Raw genomic sequence first — 20,018 nt, forward strand, 5'->3', positions numbered from 1 at the left:
CCTTTGACTTGTCTGTTTTCCTTGCCGCCCACCCTCTGCAACAGAGACATAAAACAGTTCATTAGAAACTGCCCAGTGGAGTACAAAGATGGTGCTTTTTACACCATGGTTCCAGTTCTCCACCCATAGATGGTACTAGTACTTCAGGTTTCAAATCTTCATTTAAAGACAGAGCATACCTTGGCAGTGATGTTTCTTTGCCATTGTGCTGGTTTGGATAGGAGGTGGTCCCCATAGATTCATGGTCTGAACTCTTGGCCATAGGGAATGGTATTATTAAGAGGTGTGGCCTTGTTGGAGTAGGTGTGGCCTTGTTGGAGGAAGTGTGTCACTATGGAGCAAGCTTTGAGGTCTCATATGCTCAAGCTCCAACCAGTGTGGCACACAGTCTCCTGATGCCTGCAGATCAAGGTGTTGATCTCTCGGCTCCTTCTCCAGGACCATATCTGCCTGCATGCTGCCAGGTTTCCCTCCACAACAATGACAATAATGTACTAAATTCCAGAAACTGTAGGCTAGCGCTAATGAAATGTTTATAGGCAACTAATTTATAGGAATTGCTGTGGTCATGGTGTCTCTTCATAGCAATGAAACCCAAACTAAGACACCACCATTACTCAATAACAAGATGGACGTAAGAATATCTTCTTTTGGCTTAGTTATTTTCATTTCAAGCATTCTCCCAGCCACACCACCAGAAACTCCTAACACCCAGTTCTTGGTCACAGAGAATCGTCACCTTATTTTTGACAGTGTGTTATAGTGTACAAAAAAGGCACTGAGCAACTGCTTTGCAAGACGGCTTTTAAAGCTTCCCTCAGAAGAATGTGGTTGACTTTTTAAAATCATGGATTAAAATAGGTTTTATAAAAAGCTCTGAAAATATTCATATATACCATATTTTTCTATACATGATTAAGATGGAATGTAATTCATAATTATTGGTTTATAAGATTCTATTCATAAACACATAGTAGCAACATGAGTTTTGATGAAACAATTTAGCCAGCCTTCCTACTGTACTGTAGCTTTTGGAATACGGAGTGATGGTTTCTGTCCCACATCCCGGAGACCTTTCCCAACTCTCACCAAGGCCCATGTGACCAACAGTAACAGTTTTCAAGTTTCCTTATAAATCAGTCATTCTTCCCTTGCTTCTGAGTCATATTTGGTAAGGCACATTATTAAATGCTAATGCACTTCTATAATCTCCTCTCAAGACTTGTTCTATCGTAGGTCTTTATTTCACCCGTTCCATTATTGCCACATTCCTGCTTCGGCCACAGTACTTGCAGACTTATGAGGCAGAGCACAGTACCTGCCTTGAGTAGGAATGAGATTTTGCAAAACTGACCAGAATAATGTTAAGAAGCTGCAGGGTAGGGGATGAGGGTCCTGGGCTGGCTGAGAACTGCTAAAGCCAGCTCTTATACTGCATAGAATGTGAGGGTGTTTGGAAGTGGCTGGCATTGTGGTAAGACTGGGCAGCACTTGACTGCATGCCCAGCTGTTTGTGTGCACGCACACACACATACACACACACACACACCCAACACCTCACACTTCTCAGTTGTGTTGGGTGGCTTTCAGTTATTGTTCTCTCTCTCTCTCTTCCCCCCCTCCCTCCCTCCTTACCTCCCTCCCTCTCTCTCCCCCTTTCCCTCTCTCTCCTTGTCTCTCACTGAACCTGGAGCTCACTAATTCAGCTCTAGGGATCTGCCTATCTCCACACTGCAGTACTGAGGTTACAATGTGAGGAAAACTCATAGCTCTGAGTGCCTCCAAAAAGAAGCTGGGGTGAGCATAAACTAGCAGCTTTACAGCACACCTAAAAGCTCTAAAACAAAAGGAAGCAAATTCACCAAAGATGAGTAGAAGGCAGGAAATAATCAAACTCAGGGCTGAAATCTACCAAGTGGAAACAAAAAGAACTATACAAAGAATCAATCAAACCAGGAGCTGGATCTTTGAGAAAATTAACAAGATAGATAAATCCCTACCCAGACTAACTAGAGGGCACAGGGACAGTATCCTAATTAACAAAATCAGAAATGAAAAAGGAGATATATCAACAGAATCTGAGGAAATACAAAAAATCATCAGATCCTATTACAAAAGCCTATACTCAACAAAACTGGAAAACCTGGATGAAATGGACAATTTTCTAGATAGATACCAGGTACCAAAGTTAAATCAGGATCAGATTAATGATCTAAACAGTCTCATATCCCCTAAAGAAATAGAAACAGTCATTAATAGTTAACCAAAAAAAGCCCAGGACCAGATGGGTTTAGGGCAGAGTTCTATCAGACCTTCAAAGAAGACCTAATTCCAATGCTCCTCAAACTATTCCACAAAATAGAAGCATAAGGTACTCTACCCAATTCATTCTATGAAGCCACAATTACTCTGATACCTAAACCACAGGAAGACCCAACAAAGATAGAGAACTTCAGACCAATTTCCCCTATGAATATCAATGCAAAAAATGCTCAATAAAATTCTCCAAGAACACATCAAAACGATCATCCATTATGGTCAATTAGGCTTCATCCCAGGGATGCAAGGTTGGTTTGAAAGACCCACAACGTGAGGACTCCCCCACATTCATACTCAGGAGAGGCGACACCCCAAATCACACAAGAAACGGTCTTGCTGCAAACTGCAAGAGGATTTTTATTCAAGAACGCTCTCGGGCCCATGGTCATACACCACGCAGGGGTAGAGGACCGTGGAGCCCCGAGTAGCTGAGTAAGGGGGTATTTAAAGGAAGAAACCACAACTCAAGGAGGTGGGGAGGGCGTTGTTGGAAAATACCAAAAATACCAGTTAAGAGTCACAAGGAAGTATAAAGTCACAAATGTCACAAGGAATACCTGGTAATTGTGAGGGTTATTTCTCAAGACAGTTTCTAAGAGCCCCTAACAATCTAAGAGCCCCTAACAATAGCACATTTGCATTGCAGGTTCCAGCAATGGTCAGGGTGGGTCAGGGTGACTTTCTTTGAATGAACACTCTTTGAACCCAGGAAGCGGGTGGGTGGAGGAAGGAATGTCGCTATCTGTTTTATGACCAGCACCTGGAGCACTAAGCCACAAAGACCACACTCCCAAGCCTGGGCCCAAAAGCCTCGAATTTTGCTTCTTCTTCAGGTTCAATATACGGAAATCCATCAATGTAATCCACTATATGAACAAACTCAAAGACAAAAACCACATGACCATCTCGTTAGATTCTGAGAAAGCATTCGACAAAGTCCAGCACCCCTTCATGATAAAAGTTTTGGAAACATCAGGAATTCAAGGCCCATACCTAAATATAATACAAGCAATATACAGCAAACCAGTAGCTAATGTCAAAGTAAATGGAGAGAAGCTGGAAGCAATCCCACTAAAATCAGGGACTAGACAAGGCTGCCTACTCTCTCCCTACCTATTCAATATAGTACTTGAAGTCCTAGCCAGAGCAATTAGACAACAAAAGGAGATCAAAGGAATACAAATTGGAAAGGAAGAAGTCAAAATATCACTATTTGCAGATGATAATGATAGTATATATAAGTAACCCCAAAAATTCCACCAGAGATCTCCTAAACCTGATAAACAACTTCAGCAAAGTAGCTGGATATAAAATTAACCGAATCACATCAGTGGTTTTTCTCTACACAGAGGATAAAGAGGCTGAGAAAGAAATCAGGGAAACAACACCCTTCACAATAGTCACAAATAATATAAAATACCTTGGTGTGACTCTGACTAAGGAAGTGAAAGATCTGTATAAGAACTTCAAGTCTCTGAAGAAAGAAATTAAAGAAGATCGCAGAAGATGGAAAGATCTCCCATGCTCATGGGGTGGCAGAATTAATATAGTAAAAATGGCTATCTTGCCGAAAGCAATCGACAAATTCAATGCAATCCCTATCAAAATTCCATCTCAATTCTTCACAGAGTTAGAAAGGGCAATTTGGGGCTGGTGAGATGGCTAAGCCGGTAAGAGGACTGACTGCACTTTCAAAGGTCCTGAGTTCAAATCCTAGCAACCACATGGTGGCTCCCAAACCACCCGGCTCACTGGAGGGAGCAGAGGTCCTAACTTCAACTCCCAACAACCAGATGAAGGATCATAACCATCTGTACAGCTACACTGTGTACTCATATGCATAAATAAATAAATAAATAAATCTTTTTTTTTTTTTTGGTTTTTCGAGACAAGGTTTCTCTGTGTAGCCCTGGCTGTCCTGGAGCTCACTCTGTAGACCAGGCTGGCCTCGAACTCAGAAATCCGCCTGTCTCTGCCTCCCGAGTGCTGGGATTAAAGGCGTGCGCCACCACACCCGGCTTTAAATCTTTTTTTTTTTTTTTTTTTTTTAAAAAAGAAAGGGCAATTTGCAAATTCATCTGGAATAATAAAAATCCTAGGACAGCAAAAACTATTCTCAACAATAAAAGAACCTCTGGTGCAATCACCATGCCAGACCTCAATCTGTACTACAGAGCAATTGTGATTAAAAACTGCAAGGTACTGGTACAGCGACAGACAGGTAGATCAATGGAATAGAACTGAAGACCTAGAAATGAACCCACACACCTATGGTCACTTGATCTTTGACAAAGGAACTAAAACCATCCAGTGGAAAGAAGACAGCATCTTCAACAAATGGTGCTGGGTCAACTGGCGGTTATCATGTAGAAATTGCAAATTGATGCATTCTTACCTCCTTGTACAAAGCTCAAGTCTAACTGGATCAAAGAACTCCACATAAAATCAGAGACACTGAAACTTATAGAGGAGAAAGTGGGGCTGGGGGTGTTAGCTTAGTGGTAGGACGCTTGCATCACATGTGAAGGTTCAAGCCCCAGGACCACAAAATAAGAAATGGTTACCTTTTACCCAGTAAGAAGAAACTGCTCTCTGCTGTAAAGGTCTCCCAAGCCCAGGGCTCTGGGTGCCCTTAGGGTGGCTTAGAGTTGCTACCCTAGCCATAGAGATTAGGTTCTGGCACTTTTTTTTTTTAACTCACCTGAAGCCAAGTTTCTGTTTTCACTTTTGTAGGCCTAAGGGGCAACTTGGTCTGCAGCTCTTGGACAAAATTCAAAACTGAGAACAACTGCTCACATTTTCTCTTGAAATTGTTCCTACCCTAGGAAGGGAGAGTTGCTCATTAGCCAACGATCTGACATAAACAAGAAACTTTTGCTCTTTGCTCCAGCGGATGCCTGCATCCAATCCATCTAGGCTTGTCTGCTGAAAAAAAATTTTTTTTTCCCCCAGATATGCTCTGAAGCAGTGTTTAATCCAGAAAAGGGATATATTGATATCTGGTCATCCAGCCCCTTGTCCTTTAAAGTAAAGCATTGATTTTTAGGCGCTTTAATTTCCCAGTGGGGCAAAGATGGAATTGAAAGAAATAAGCACTGGAGCGGCTCAGGGTGCAGGCAGGCTTAAAGCATTTCCATCTCTCTGCCACCAGGTAGGTGGTTTTAAAGTAGAAAATAAACCTCTAGGCTAGAACTGCCTTGGGGAATTTTTATTGCAAGGGTTAGAGCAGGAGGAGGCAAGAGAGGCAGGAGAGGAGGCTGGGCGAGCTGCAAGGGAGCCCTTAGGGGGTTTTCTCCATAGCTTTCACCTGAAGTCAGCTTAGCTTCCCATTTCAAAGGGGGCAGGTCATTTCCACAGGGTGCTCTCAGCCTCACTGCGGTTCAGTTTTCTTTCTTTTTCTTTTCTTTTTAATGAATGCTACAATTTAAGCAATAATCTGGAAGAACAAAACTTTTGATTGACAGGGAAATTGTAGCTCAGGGGAGTGTCCACTGAGCCCGGAAAGAATAGTATTGAGTCACAGAAGGAATGCCTATTGACAGATCTGGAGGCAATCACAGACTAATCATGAGTTCTGTTTAGTCAAGGAAGCCGGTGTGCCTTATTTCTTCTCCAGATTGAAAAGCACGTGTCTTGCGATGCCTCTGGCAGCAGAATCAATACCGTGAAATGGCCTTTCTCTCAGCCTTTGTGTTCTTTGCTTACTGCAGGCTGCAGTGGGCAGGATGCCTTGGGTGGTGCTGAGCCAGGGAACACGCTGAATAGTCTAGGGGAAGATGCTACAAGCAATGCACACTTTGGGTAGATAGAAAAGCCCAGATTTACTGTGATAGATTAGGGATTGATTATTCTATTATTATTATTTTTTTTTGAGACCCAGGCTGCCCTCAAATTTGTAGGTAGTCAAGCCCTCAGCACCTCCCAAGATCTGGGATTATAGGTGTTTATCACCACGTCTGGTTTATGTGTGCTGGGGATAGATCCAGGGGTTTGTGTAGCTAGGCAACCGCCAGCTCAGCTCCATCCCAGGCCTTTACTTTTGATTTTTAGTAATAACTAAACAAGAAGGAGAGCAGAGAGAGGTCAGTTATTCTACATAGCCCACTTCACAGCTGAAGGAACCGAGAAAATGGTGAACCTGTGCCCTGGGTCTCTGGCATCTGCTTTCATATGGGGCCAGTTTTCTGTTTACTATTAAAAATTGTTACCTCTTGCCTACATTTACAGTACACATCTTAGCAGATGGTTGTGGTGCACACCTTTAATCCCAGCACTCAGGAAGACAGAGGCAGGCGGATCTCTTGAGTTTGAGGCCAACCTCATTGAATCAGCAATTTCCAGGACAGCCGGGACTATGCAAAGAAACCCTGCCTCAAACAAACAAACAAACAAATAAACAAACAAACAAACATCCTATTTCAAGAACAAACAAAACAACCAATAATTTATATATATATATATATATATATATATATATATATATACTTTTAAATTATTTGATCCCTTTATTTGTTCTTTCTCCAATGTTCATCATTTATGTAAACCCAAATATTTTCTTCCCAAGTTAAAATGCTTATAGTTTATTTGAGGTGCCAAGAACATGGTTCTGATAGATCACTTTGAGATTCTAGTGTTTTGATTGAGAATTTCAAACATGAATATTGTATGTTTGGCCAAGTCTGCCTGCTCTCATTCATTCCCTCCAGTTCCTTCCCAATCCCCACCTTCACTACTTCCTCCCAACTTCCTGTTTTCTCTCCTCTTCCTTCTCCTTCTCCTTCACTCCTCAAACCCGTGGAATCTGCGTAGTTCTACCATACGTGCGTGAGTGTGTTGCCATATATGGTCATATACTAGCCCCTCAGGGGCCACTTCTCTACAGAAAACTGTCTCTCTCCCAGAGGCCTTTTTCCAGCAGCTCTCTAATTGGCAAAAGCTCTCCCACTAGGTGGAGAACTTCCGACTTCTACACTGTGATGTTTCTCTGGCTTGATCTCGTGCAGGTCTTTTGCCTGCTGTCACAGTAACTGAGAGGTCATGTGTGCAACTTCCCTATTGTATCCAGAAAATAATGTGTCACTGTAACTTACTGACTACAGCTCTGTGATGGTTTGTGTATGCTTGGCCCACGGAGTGGCACTATTAGAGGTGTGGCCTTGATGTAGTAGGTGTGTCACTGTGAGCATGGGCTTAAGACCCTCATCCTAGCTGCCTAGAAGTGAGTCTTCCACTAACAGCCTTCAGATGAAGATGTAGAACTCTCAGCTCTGCCTGCATCATGCCTGCCTGGATGCTGCCTTGCTCCTACCTTGATGATAATGGACTGAACCTCTGGACCTGTAAGCCAGCCTCAATTAAATGTTGTCCTTTATAAGACTTGCCTTGGTCATGGTGTCTGTTCACAGCAGTAAAATCCTAGCTGATACAAGCTCTTACACTCTTTCTGGCCCCTCTTCCTCAGTGATCCCTGAGCCTTGGGAGGACAGAATGTGATATAATTGTCCCATTTAGGACTTGAGCACTCCTTAACTCCCTGTTCTCTGCATGTTGGTCAGTTGTAGGTCTCTGTGTGAATTGCTGTCTACTGCAAGAGGAAGCTTCTCTGATGAGGACTGAAGGATGTAGTTATCTCTAGGTAGAAATAAATATAAGTGCTTAGGAGTAAGTTAACTCCTATGTCCCTTTAACAGAATAGGAGAAATGTGTTCTCCTGTGGCATCTCTGAATTACCTGGCCTCAGTTCCCTGGCCTTGTTAATGAAGCCAGACACAAGTTCTGTCTTGTGCAGAAGTCCATGACTCCAGTCTGAAAATAGCTTTTTACTCCTATAACATTTGTGCCACTGTTGTTCCAGGGGGCAACAGCAAGCGTGTGTGTGTGTGTGTGTGTGTGTGTGTGTGTGTATGTGTGTACGCGTGCATCCGTGTGATGTGTTTGTTGGCTGGCTGTGTTTTATGGAGTCTTCCATCTCTTCTGCCTCTCTTTACATGGGTTCTGAGTATCTCAGGGTCACCTGGCTCTGGGCCCTGAGCCATCTCAGCAGGCCCCATTCAAACCCTTACTTACTTCATTTCCATTTTAAAGTTTCTGGGAGCCAGGCTCACTGACAATGAATCTCTTCAGTGTTTGTTTGCCAGAGAAAGTTGTGTGTTTTACATTTTAAAAAAGGATCTAGAGTTATTTTTGTTGAGTATAGTATTATTCTAGATCTTTCTTCTTTTGTGACTTTAAGTGTTTTATTTTACTTCTGTTGAGTCTTGTTTAATGCATCTGATGAAAAGACCCCTATCACTCTCACCTCTCTGAAGTCAGATTTCAATCTTCTTTAAGGCCTTTCTCTTTGTAGGTTATCATAGATAATAGCTCAGAGATGATACGCCTGGTATATTCTCTTCTTTTGATTTTATGTTTGCTACATAGCTTTCGTTTTATGGCATTGCCATTGAATTACCCATCTTGATGGTCTGCCAACATTGCAGCTACATCTTGAGTGTGTTCTATTTTTTGGCAACTGAACTCTTAACATTCTAAGGTTTACTTCAGATTTTCAGTTAGTAATCTGACTTTGTATGATAGCTGTCTGGTTCATTCCTTGCTTAATCTATGAGTGTTCTTTTGTTCTTAGAGTATTCTTAAATTATACCCAGTAATTTTTATTTTGTTTTACTTATTTGTTTTGTTTTTATTTGTTTGTTGGATTAGGTTTGTTTGTTTGTTGCTATTTTAATGTTTTCCCCTTTGTAAATGAAACTTGTCCTTTGGCAGTTTCACACATGTACGTAATGCATAGTGACCATTGTTACCCCCACATCTCTTCCATCTATTACTTCTGTCTATCTCTTTCCATCTATTATTTCTGTCTACCTCCTTCCATCTACTATTTCTGTCTGCCTCCTCTCCTCCCTACAATCTTTGTCACATGTATATCTATTTATTTTATTTGTGACTCGCTGAGTTTAACCAAGGGCATAGGCTTGGAGGAAGTCTCTTCCTTTCTTTCTTTCTTTCTTTCTTTCTTTCTTTCTTTCTTTCTTTCTTTCTTTCTTTGTTTATAGAATCGTTGCTGTGTATCTCAAGCTGGCTTGGCCTCTGTTCATGTCCTTTTCCCCCAGCCTCTTGACTTCTCTCCTTAAACAAAGGAAGCTTGGGGATTTTATTTAGGGAGTTTAAACATATTTATATGTGAAAATACATGTAAGAGTGGGCATATCTTTGAGCATGTTCAGTTTAAGGTCATAGGTCACACGTTCAAAATGGAAAAGGGAGCTAAAGAGGTGGCTCAGCAGTTAAAAATACTGGCAGCTTTCTAAAAATAAAATTTATTTATGTATTTATTTATTTTTAATTTAATTTTATTTGTAATTCATTTTTTACACTCCATAGTCCATTCCCTGCCCATCCCCATCCACCCTCCGACTGCTCCACATCCCACAACTCCTCCCCATCCTACCCCCGCCTCCACGTGGATGCCCCCACCCCTCACCCCACCTGACCTCTAAACTCCCAGGGCCCTCCAGTCTCTTGAGGGTTAGGTGCATCATCTCTGAATGAACGAAGACCTGGAAGTCCTCTACTGTATGTGTGGTAGGGGCCTCATATAAGCAGGTGTATGCTATCTGTTTGGTGGTCCAGTGTTTGAGAGATCTCGGGGGTCCAGATTAATTGAGACTGCTAGTCCTCCTACAGGATCACCCTTCTCCTCAGCTTCTTTCTGCCTTCCCTAATTTAAAAACAGGGGTCAGCTGCTTCTGTCCATTGGTTGGGTGTAAATATCTGCATCTGACTCTTTCAGCTGTTGTTGGGTCTTTTGGAGGACAGTCATGATAGGTCCCTTTTTGTGAGTGCTCCATAGCCTCAGTAATAGTGTCAAGCCTTGGGGCCTCCCCTTGAGCTGGATCCTGCTTTGGGCCTATAGCTGGACCTTGTTTTCCCCAGGCTCCTCTCCATTTCCATCCCTGTAACTCTTTCAGACAGGAACAATTATGGGTCAGAGATGTGACTGTGGGATGTCAACCACATTTCTTGGTTGATACCCTGTCTTCCTGCTGGAGGTGGGCTCTATAAGTTCCCTCTCCCTACTGTTGGGAATTTCATGTAAGGTCCCTCCCTTTGAGTCCTGAGAGTCTTTCACCTCCCAGGTCTCTGGTGCATTCTGGAGGGTCCCCCCAACCTCCTATTTCCTGAAGTTGCCTGTTCTTTCTGCTGGCCCTCAGGGCTTCAGTCCTTTTTCCTCACCCAATATCAGATCAGGTTGCCCTCTGCCCCCATTCCCCCACCCCCGTCCACTTTCCCTCCCAGGTCCCTCCCTCCCCACTTGTGATTGCTTTCTTCTCTTTTCCAAGTGGGACTGAGGCATCCTCACTTGGGCACTTCAGCTTGTTGACCTTTTTGACTTCTGTGGACTGTATTGTGGGTATTCTGTACTTTTTTTTTTTTTTGACTAATATCCACTTATTAGTGAGTACATACCATGCATGTCTGTTTGGGTCTAAGTTACCTCACTCAGGATGATATTTTCTAGTTCCATTCATTTGCCTGCAAAACTCAGGATGTCCTCGTTCTTAATTGCCAAGTACTATTCCATTGTGTAAATGAACCACTTTTTCTGTATCCATTCTTCTGTCATGGGGCATCTAGGTTATTTCCAGCTTCTGGCTATCACAAATAGGGCTGCTAGGAACATAGTGGAACACGTGCCCATGTGGCATGGTGGGGCATCTTTTGGGTGTATTCCCAAGAGTGGTATAGCTGGGTCTTCAGATAGATCTATTTCCAATTTTCTGAGGCACCTCCAGATTGATTTCCAGAGTGGTTGTACCAGTTTGCAATTCCACCAGCAGTGGAGGAATGTTCCTCTTTCTCTATATTTTCTCCAACATGTGTTGTCACCTGAGGTTTTGATCTTAGCCATTCTGATTGGTGTAAGGTGAAATCTCAGGGTCATTTTGATTTGCATTTCTCTGATCCACTTTAAAATTTTTTTTAATTAGGTATTTTCCTCATTAACATTTCCAATGCTATCCCAAAAGTCCCCCATACCCTCCCCCCCACTCCCCTACCCAGCCACTCCCACTTCTTGGCCCTGGCGTTCTCCTGTACTGAAGCATCTAAAGTTTTCAAGACCAATGGGCCTCTCTTTCCAATGATGGCTGACTAGGCCATCTTCTGATACATATGCAGCTAGAGACACGAGCTCTGGGGAGTACTGGTTAGTTTATATTGTTGTTCCACCTATAGGGTTGCAGACCCCTTTAGCTCCTTGGGTACTTTCTCTAGCTCCTCCATTGGGGGCCCTGTGATCCATCCAATGGCTGACTGTGAGCATCCACTTCTGTGTTTGCTAGGCCCAGGCATAGCCTCACAAGAGACAGCTATATCTGATCCACTTTTAAGAGGATCTAGGTTCTGTTCCCAGTACCCACAGGTTGGCAAACCACCACCTGTAACTCCAGTAGCAGGGGATCTGATACCCTCTTCTGGCCTCTATAAGTACTGCATGCCCATGCTGCACAGACATGCATGCAGGCAGAACACAAATATTTAGTAAAACAAAGAAAAAGGGGAGGGAGGATGAGAGAAGTTGGGGAGGAGACAGACAGAGACAGACTCAGAGAGAGAACCATGTGGGTACTAGGAATAGAAATGAATGCTTGTCTTGACAGCATATATACTAAAATTGGAACAATGTAGAGAAATTAACATGACCCCCTGTGGAAGGATGACACGCAAATCTGTGAAGCATTCTATATATTTTAAAAAGGAAAAATAATGCAAATCTGAACATGCTTAGCTCAAGGTCAAAAGGGGAAGCTGTTGGGCAGGAAGCCTCCGTATATGCTAGGTTCAGCATTACAGTGATTCAGGTTTACTTTGGTTGCCTACAGTGTTATGTAGCACAATGGTCCACCCATGTTAGGGAGCTAGTTAACTATCAGCAGGATGAGAAGACATTCGTCTGGAGCCTTCCCTTAAATCAGCAGCTCATCAGACCATGAACAGAGGCAGCAGGACCCTAATTATTGCTCAGAGGAACATGAGTCCCAGCTCTGGCTCTTGGAAAAGACAAGATATGAATTGATAACTACCAAACCTGGTGCCAGGACTGCAAGTCCTTGTGGAATTAATGTAGAGGAGGGGGTTTTCTAATATAGAATGAAAATAGACCTTTTCCCTTCTGCAAGAGTCAATCCACATGGGCCCATCAATGACCAGAACAGGAATAAGTCTCTCAGGAAAGCTATCTGTCCTGGAAGCTAAAGAAATAGTATAATGTCTGCCTAAAATGTAAATCAGGCTAAAGGCTATTGCCCACTCTCTCTGAGAGAGTTTCAGGTAACTCTATAATAAATTCTATCCACTTTCCCCCCTGTTCTCTGTGTTTCATTAGAACGTATTCTATAATGACTGCGGGAACCTAGGGACTAAGAAGAGGCAGAAAGACCTCATTGCTAAGGGTTATTTGGTGATCTTGACTCTCCCTTCAGAAATTCTCCAAAGAATTTTAGCTGCAAGGTTAAGAACAACTCTAAAGGTACAATCAACTGTCTCTTTAAGGGGTGGCAACATTTTCCCACTTGAGTGGAGGAGCTGTCTTCTATTGTCTCACATATTAGGTAATGGTTATACTGGATATGGGAACTGAGATATGTTTGTGGGAACAAGACTGAGGATGGGGTGGTGTGTGTGTGTGTGTGTGTGTGTGTGTGAAGAGAGAGAGAGAGAGAGAGAGAGAGAGAGAGAGAGAGAGAGAGAGAGAGAGAGAGAGAGAGCAGCATGTGAGGAATCCCAGGAATCATACTGCAGAGACCAGCATCATGGTGCAGATCTGAGTTTATTGCACAGCATATAAGCTTATATACAATATACCGTGTTTGAGCCGATCCCAAGCCCCTAAATTCTCAGCCAATCATATCTCACCACACTGTTACTGTGCCGCAATGAAAGCCCCGTCTAATGCAGTGCCTCAGAAGCGGGAGTGGGTTGTATCATCCCATTAAGACTTCCATGAAGACGGGAAAAGCAACCGCTGCTCTGGCCTCAGTGCCGTTTTGCTGTTTCACCGGTGTGCTGGAAGTCATCTTCGATCTAATGCCATGTTCGAGGAGTCGCAGGAGCCTGTGGCGCCTCACTCTCCGTCCCACTCTTTCCTTCACTGGGTTGACCTCCACATCCCCCATACATGTTAGCACATAGTATGAGGACTTGTGTTAATCTGGCTTGATGAATTAATTGAGCTGTATTTATTATTTGTCACAGCTAGGGCCAGAGGGTTTGGATTCCTTCCATGTTCTAGTTTGGTTTCCCCTCTTGACTGTGGACTTCCTTAAGTCACCTCCGCGGGGAGATCCTGTTTCCTGCAGTCCTTTCCGCTATGGAACCCTATTGGTGTGGTGGCAAAGCCTAAGGAATGAATGCAGGTCTCACTAATTTCATGATTAAATCTCAAGATTCTTAGAAGACTGAGTCTATGGCCTGTGTTCTTCATCTGTGTTCTTCTTGGCCAACTTTTCTGCCCCCCGCAACATGAGAGAAGAGGGAAGAAGGGGCTGGCATGAGGTGGGCTTAATGCTACCCCAAAGCCTAGGAAAGCCACTTGAGAAAGTTATGGGCACATTTCAAGCAGAGCACTCTATGTTCTCACTGACATAGCTGGAAAGACTTCCTCCTAATGCTTACCATAAAAAATTACTAGGGTTCCCAAGGTGAGGCTGCCAAAGCAAGAGGCTTGCTTAAGACCAAGATTGTGGTCCTCACAGTGACCTAGAGGACTAGGGTTCCAGCATTCTGCTCCTTGTAAGTAGATTTTGGTTGTGACCCTGAACCTGCCTTTCTCTTCATTGCAAGGAGACAGTCTACTTAGCAAACTCTGTTATGGGGCTCAGTCCCTGCATCTCATTTGCCTTTTACCCTTTTCTGGGTGGGGTAAGAAGTATGACTTTGGAGCTCCTAGCCTATTTTGGAACTGAAGCAAGTATCTCTGTGTGGCCTTCCATCATATTAATAACCTAACATGAATATTAATATAGGAAAATAATTCAAAACTGTCAGCTTCTCACATACTTTGGAAATAGTGTAATAGAGGAAAACATCCAAGACTGTTTGCTTTGTAGCAGGATTTTCTCTTGTAATAAAAGATACTGGGCTAGTGGTAAGTGGTTTGTGAATATAACGAGTGCTGTGGAAGAAAATACAAGTTGCCTCAAGGTTCTGTACGTGGAGACAGCCAGCGAGTGTTGTACTGTATTTCTTTCATTTTTCTTCACCATGTGTTAAGCATGAGCTTGACTCATATTAGTGCCTGTTATTAATGCACGGTTCTTTCATTAATTGAATGTTACAATTAACTGTTCCCTGAGCCTCTTAAGTATGCTTCAGAAATGTTTATCATCCACATAAAAAATTAATCACAAGGATGTGTCATATTTATTAATTATCTATTTGGATATTTCACCATAATAACTAACCTATTCATGTGTTTTTGTATTCATATGTACTGGGTGGTTTTGTGTGTCAAGTTGACACAACCTGGAGTTATCACAGACAAAGGAGGCTCCCATGAGGAAATACCCCCATGAGATCCAGCTGTAATGCATTTTCTCAATTAGTGATCAAACGGGGAAGGCTCATTGTGGGTGGTGCCATCCCTGGATTGTTAGTCCTGGGTTCTATAAGAAAGCAAGATGAGCAAGCCAGGGGAAGCAAGCCAGTAAGTAGCACCTCTCCATGGCCTCTGCATCAGCTCCTGCTTCCTGACCTGTTTGAGTTACAGTCCTGAATGCCTTTGGTGATGAGCAGCAATGTGCAAAGTGTAAGCTGAATAAACCGTTTCCTCCCCAACTTGCTTCTTGGTCATGATGTTTTATGCAGGAATAGACACCCAGACTAAGATATCATATATTTTGTATATACAAAGTTCAGTCATTCGAGTTATCAGAAACAGAATTATTAGGTAAAAGGTTGTTAATGCTAAGAATATATTAGTATTCTTATGATTTTGATACAGATCAACTACTTAGTTTGAGTAATATAACTTTTTTATAGATACCCAAGTTTGTTTCAAGATAGCAAACCTCCTGCCTTAAGCCCCCCAATTTCTGGAATTATAGCAAGAATGAGCATGCCCTGTGTTGTTGACAGGGAGGAAATTAAAGAGCTTAGACTCAGGGATTTCTACTTTTTCTTTCCTCTTCTCTATTCTTCCTCTTAAGTAAAGGAAAGGGGGTGGAAGAGAAAAGGAGAATATAATAATATCATAGAAACTAGAGGAATAGACAAATAGGGATAGGTTAACAAATTACTCTTAAACAAAACATTGTCTAGCCATATCTTACATTGGTAAAAATCTTTATAATTAATACAAATTGAAGTTATAATTTTACATTGGTACAGAATTTATAGATTGATGCAGATTTAAGGTTTTCATTGGTGTGAATTTCTTATATTTATACAAAATTTGAAATTAATATTGTTTCTCTTTGATAGGCATTGTGCCTATGCAACTCATCTGAGAACACAAGCTTAAGACCCAGCCCTTCTGTAACTGCCTTTACAAACTGTTCAGGATGATTAAGTAACACAAGTTAAGGGCTAGATAGTAAAATCATGGGTATATTAGATTCTGATTTAATTATAATAAAGTGTTTTTAATTTACTCAAATAGACATTACTAGAAATAGTTAAGGTTTGACAGTTCAGATTTACTTTACATAGCTAGCTAGTCTTCACAAGCATCAGAAGTCCACAGAAGACAACATTTTAGGCCCTTTTCTCATTAAAGATCATTTGACTAGAGACATGTCTGCTCATGACAGTACCCCATTCTTGTTTCAATGAAGAAATTGAACATCAATGGAGTTGCTCCAGTTGTGACAAGAGAGCCACTGGGCAAGAATTGCCTTAATTCATCTACAGACAAAAATGCTGTCCTGGAAAAGGACAGACTATACAAAATACCTGACTGATAGCTCTGCCAATACAGGGTAAATAGTCCTTCAAAAGTCTGCTTTACAAAACTCTGTCAGATGATCTTGGGCCAGAAGGCTAATGATGATCCAGCTTTTTGAGGAATGAGGAATTGTCTGGGTCAGCCATCTCTACAAATTGTTTTAGGAGCTATGTTTTGTGCTTCCTATATTTTCAGGTAATATTTAAGTTGTTCTTGGATTCTGATGGGGTTGAAGACTAGTTAGAGTCTCATAGTCAACTCAAGCTGTTTAGCACTGGGAGAGATGATAAAGATTTGAGAGGATGGTTTTTAGATGGTAATACAAGCTGAAACCAGAACATAAATCAGGTATGGGATTGTAAGCTCTTTAAGTTAGGATAGATGGTAGAGTGCTTTATCTACATTGACAAATATGATCGACTGGGTGTTAAGTGTATCTTATACTTTATAATTTACATAATTGTAATGGTTGTGCTCAATTTATATCTAAGAGAAAAGAGCCTTTTAATTGGACAAAAAGGGGAAAATGTTGTGGGTTTCCCTGGTGCTGTTAGTATTCTGATGTTAGTTCTGCTTCCCCAAGAAGGGCTGCCCTGAGGAGGTGTGGATCACTTACTCAGGTGATTTCATGTGTACCTTCTCCCCATTCTAACAGGTCAAATAAAGACTCGAGCCTGTGATTGGGCAGTGGAAGGGAAAGGTGGGGCTGGGCGTTTGGACAGTAGGGGACAACAGAGGAGAACAGAGAAAGAAGAGGTGGAAGGAAGATGGAGCAGAAACACATGGCCTGAAAAAGCCACAAGTAGCAAGGGATCTCATGACAGGGGAATAGATTAGTATAGTGGTGGATCTGCCCAAGTTTATACATATAATAACTGTACAGCTTATAAATATAATAACTGAGTTGTGTGTTTTTGCAATGGGCTTTTTGGGGTTGGAAGTTTCCTACAACAACCCTGGTAGGTTTTTCTTGATGGAGGTAGCTTAGTTACTATGGAAACCAGGTGTGGCCCAGGATTCTTCTCCTCTCAGCCTCAATTTCCACGGTGGTTGGACCCCCACCCTTGCCTTTCATCTGGCACAGATTATTTTGTGGCATTTGTGTATTAGTATGCTGAAATTCTTATCTCCATGGAGAGGGTAAGAGGAGTTGGAGCTGGTGAGAGATGATTTGATCACAGGAGCAGGGTTTTTACACATGAAATCGGTGCCTCACTGAGAGACCCTGAGAACTACCATGCTCCTTCTACCCATGTGGTTATCAATAGATGCGACCTGTGAGGAAGGAACAGCAGACCACTGAATCTGCGGAGGCCTACTGTTAGGCTTCCCGGCCTCCTGAAGTCTAAGAAGAGTCTGTTAGAAGCCACCTAGATTCTAGGGGTCTCCTAGATGATGGTATTTTTACTTTGGGAGCTGAAAGGACTAGGATGTGGCATGAGTCTACTTACCCTCAGCTCACTGAATTTAACATTCTCCCCCTGTATCGGCATCTCGTTGACAAAATGGGGATCATAAGCTTCTTTTGCAAGTGATTCTAAGCATTAAAACCTCATTCATTCAACCTTCACTAAGCCATGTTTTGTGTTTCTGAGCGCCTGTGCATGACAGGCCCTATGGCTGAGTGCTAGGATACAAGGAGAGACAAAGGCAGGGAAATCTGCTTTGCTTTGAACTTGGTGTGTTGGCAAGGACACTCATCAAGCCTGCCAAGACATGTAGAGTGGAATGGTGACCTGACCTCTGAGAGATGCTGCAGGCACATCGACCTCACGGAGGCAGAGCTGACAGGTTGATGTGTGGGCGTGATTAGTGGGGGAAAGCCGTGAAAGGGTCACAGAAGGCTAAAGGTTTAGACAGAATGAGCACGTTAGATCCAGCCAGATCAGCACCGGGGTAGCTAGAGCGCAGGGTCGGCTGACACCCGCCAGCTACCCACAACCCCCGCCACAGGATTTTGAGACTGCTGGTGAGTGGAACACAGCTTCTGCTCCAGTCCAATCACGCGGGACCTGAGACTGCTTTGGTTGGGGAGGGAGAAATCCGGCCTACATAGGGCCACAAGCCTCTTCCGGTTAGAAAAGCACCAGGGTAGCGAGGGCGCAGGGTCGGCTGACACTCGCCAGCTACCCACAACACCCGCCACAGGATCTTAAGACTTCTGGAGAGTGGAACACAGCTTCTGCTCCAATCCAATTGCGCACGGGACCTGAGACTGCATTAGTTAGGGAAGCAGAAAACCGGCCTGAGTAGGACCACAGGCCTCTTCCGGCTGGACCAGCACCGGGGTACTGCCAGCTACCCACGACCCCCGCCACAGGATTTTGAGACTGCTGGTGAGTGGAACACAGCTTCTGCTCCAATCTTTAAACAGTGACAACGACAACAACTAACCCCAGAGATTACCAGATGGCGAAAGGTAAACGTAATAATCTTACTAACAGAAACCAAGATCACTCACCATCATCAGAACCCAGCACTCCCACTTCGCCCAGTCCAGGGCACCCCAACACACCGGAAAAGCTAGACACGGATCTAAAAGCATATCTCCTGATGATGGTAGAGGACTTCAAGAAGGACTTTAATAACACACTTAAAGAAATACAAAGGAACACTGGTAAACAGGTAGAAGACATTAAAGAGGAAGCACAAAAATCCCTTAAAGAATTGCAGGAGAACACTGCTAAAGAGTTACAAATCCTTAAAGAAAAACAGGATAACCTAATCAAACAGGTAGAAGTCCTTAATGAAAAAACAGGAAAACACATCCAAACAGATGATGGAAATGAACAAAACCATACTAGACCTAAAAAGGGAAGTAGACACAATAAAGAAAACCCAAAATGAGGCAACACTGGAGATAGAAACCCTAGGAAAGAAATCTGGAACCATAGATACCAGCATCAGCAACAGAATACAAGAGATGGAAGAGAGAATCTCAGGTGCAGAAGATTCCATAATAATCAGAACAACAAATGCTCTAAATAAAGATAGAATACTAAAAGCAGTAAGAGAAAAAGGCCAAGTAACATATAAAGGCAAGCCTATCAGAATTACACCAGATTTTTCACCAGAGACTATGAAAGCCAGAAGATCCTGGACGGATGTTATACAGACACTGAAAGAACACAAATTCCAGCCCAGGCTACTATACCCAGCCAAACTCTCAATTAACATAGATGGAGAAACCAAAGTATTCCACGACAAAACCAAATTCACACATTATCTCTCCACGAATCCAGCCCTTCAAAGGATAATAACAGAAAAAAACCAATACAAGGACAGGAACCACACCCTAGAAACAACAAGAAGGTAATCCCTCAACAAACCTAAAAGAAGACAGCCACAAGAACAGAATGCCAACTTTAACAACAAAAATAACAGGAAACAACAATTACTTTTCCTTAATATCTCTTAATATCAATGGACTCAACTCCCCGATAAAAAGACATAGACTAACAAACTGGCTACACAAACAAGACCCAACATTTTTGCTGCTTACAGGAAACTCATCTCAGAGAAAAAGATAGACACTACCTCAGAATGAAAGGCTGGAAAACAATTTTCCAAGCAAATGATATGAAGAAACAAGCTGGAGTAGCCATTCTAATATCTGATAAGATTGACTTCCAACCCAAAGTCATTAAAAAAGACAGGGAGGGACACTTCATACTCATCAAAGGTAAAATCCTCCAAGAGGAACTATCAATCCTGAATATCTATGCTCCAAATACAAAGGCAGCCACATTCATTA

At 42.6% G+C, this 20,018-nt stretch overlaps 1 non-coding gene across 1 annotated transcript; it reads left to right on the forward strand.

Annotated features, from left to right (window-relative positions):
• Positions 1-11,965: 11,965 nt before the first annotated feature.
• On the forward strand, positions 11,966-12,072 carry LOC115029192 (U6 spliceosomal RNA). Its single transcript, XR_003834746.1, has one exon. It is a non-coding gene; the product is annotated as a U6 spliceosomal RNA (small nuclear RNA).
• Positions 12,073-20,018: the final 7,946 nt, after the last annotated feature.

Source organism: Mus caroli, unplaced genomic scaffold, assembly GCF_978045245.1.
Source record: "Mus caroli unplaced genomic scaffold, Mus_caroli_1 scaffold_15, whole genome shotgun sequence".
Lineage (NCBI taxonomy): Eukaryota > Metazoa > Chordata > Mammalia > Rodentia > Muridae > Mus > Mus caroli.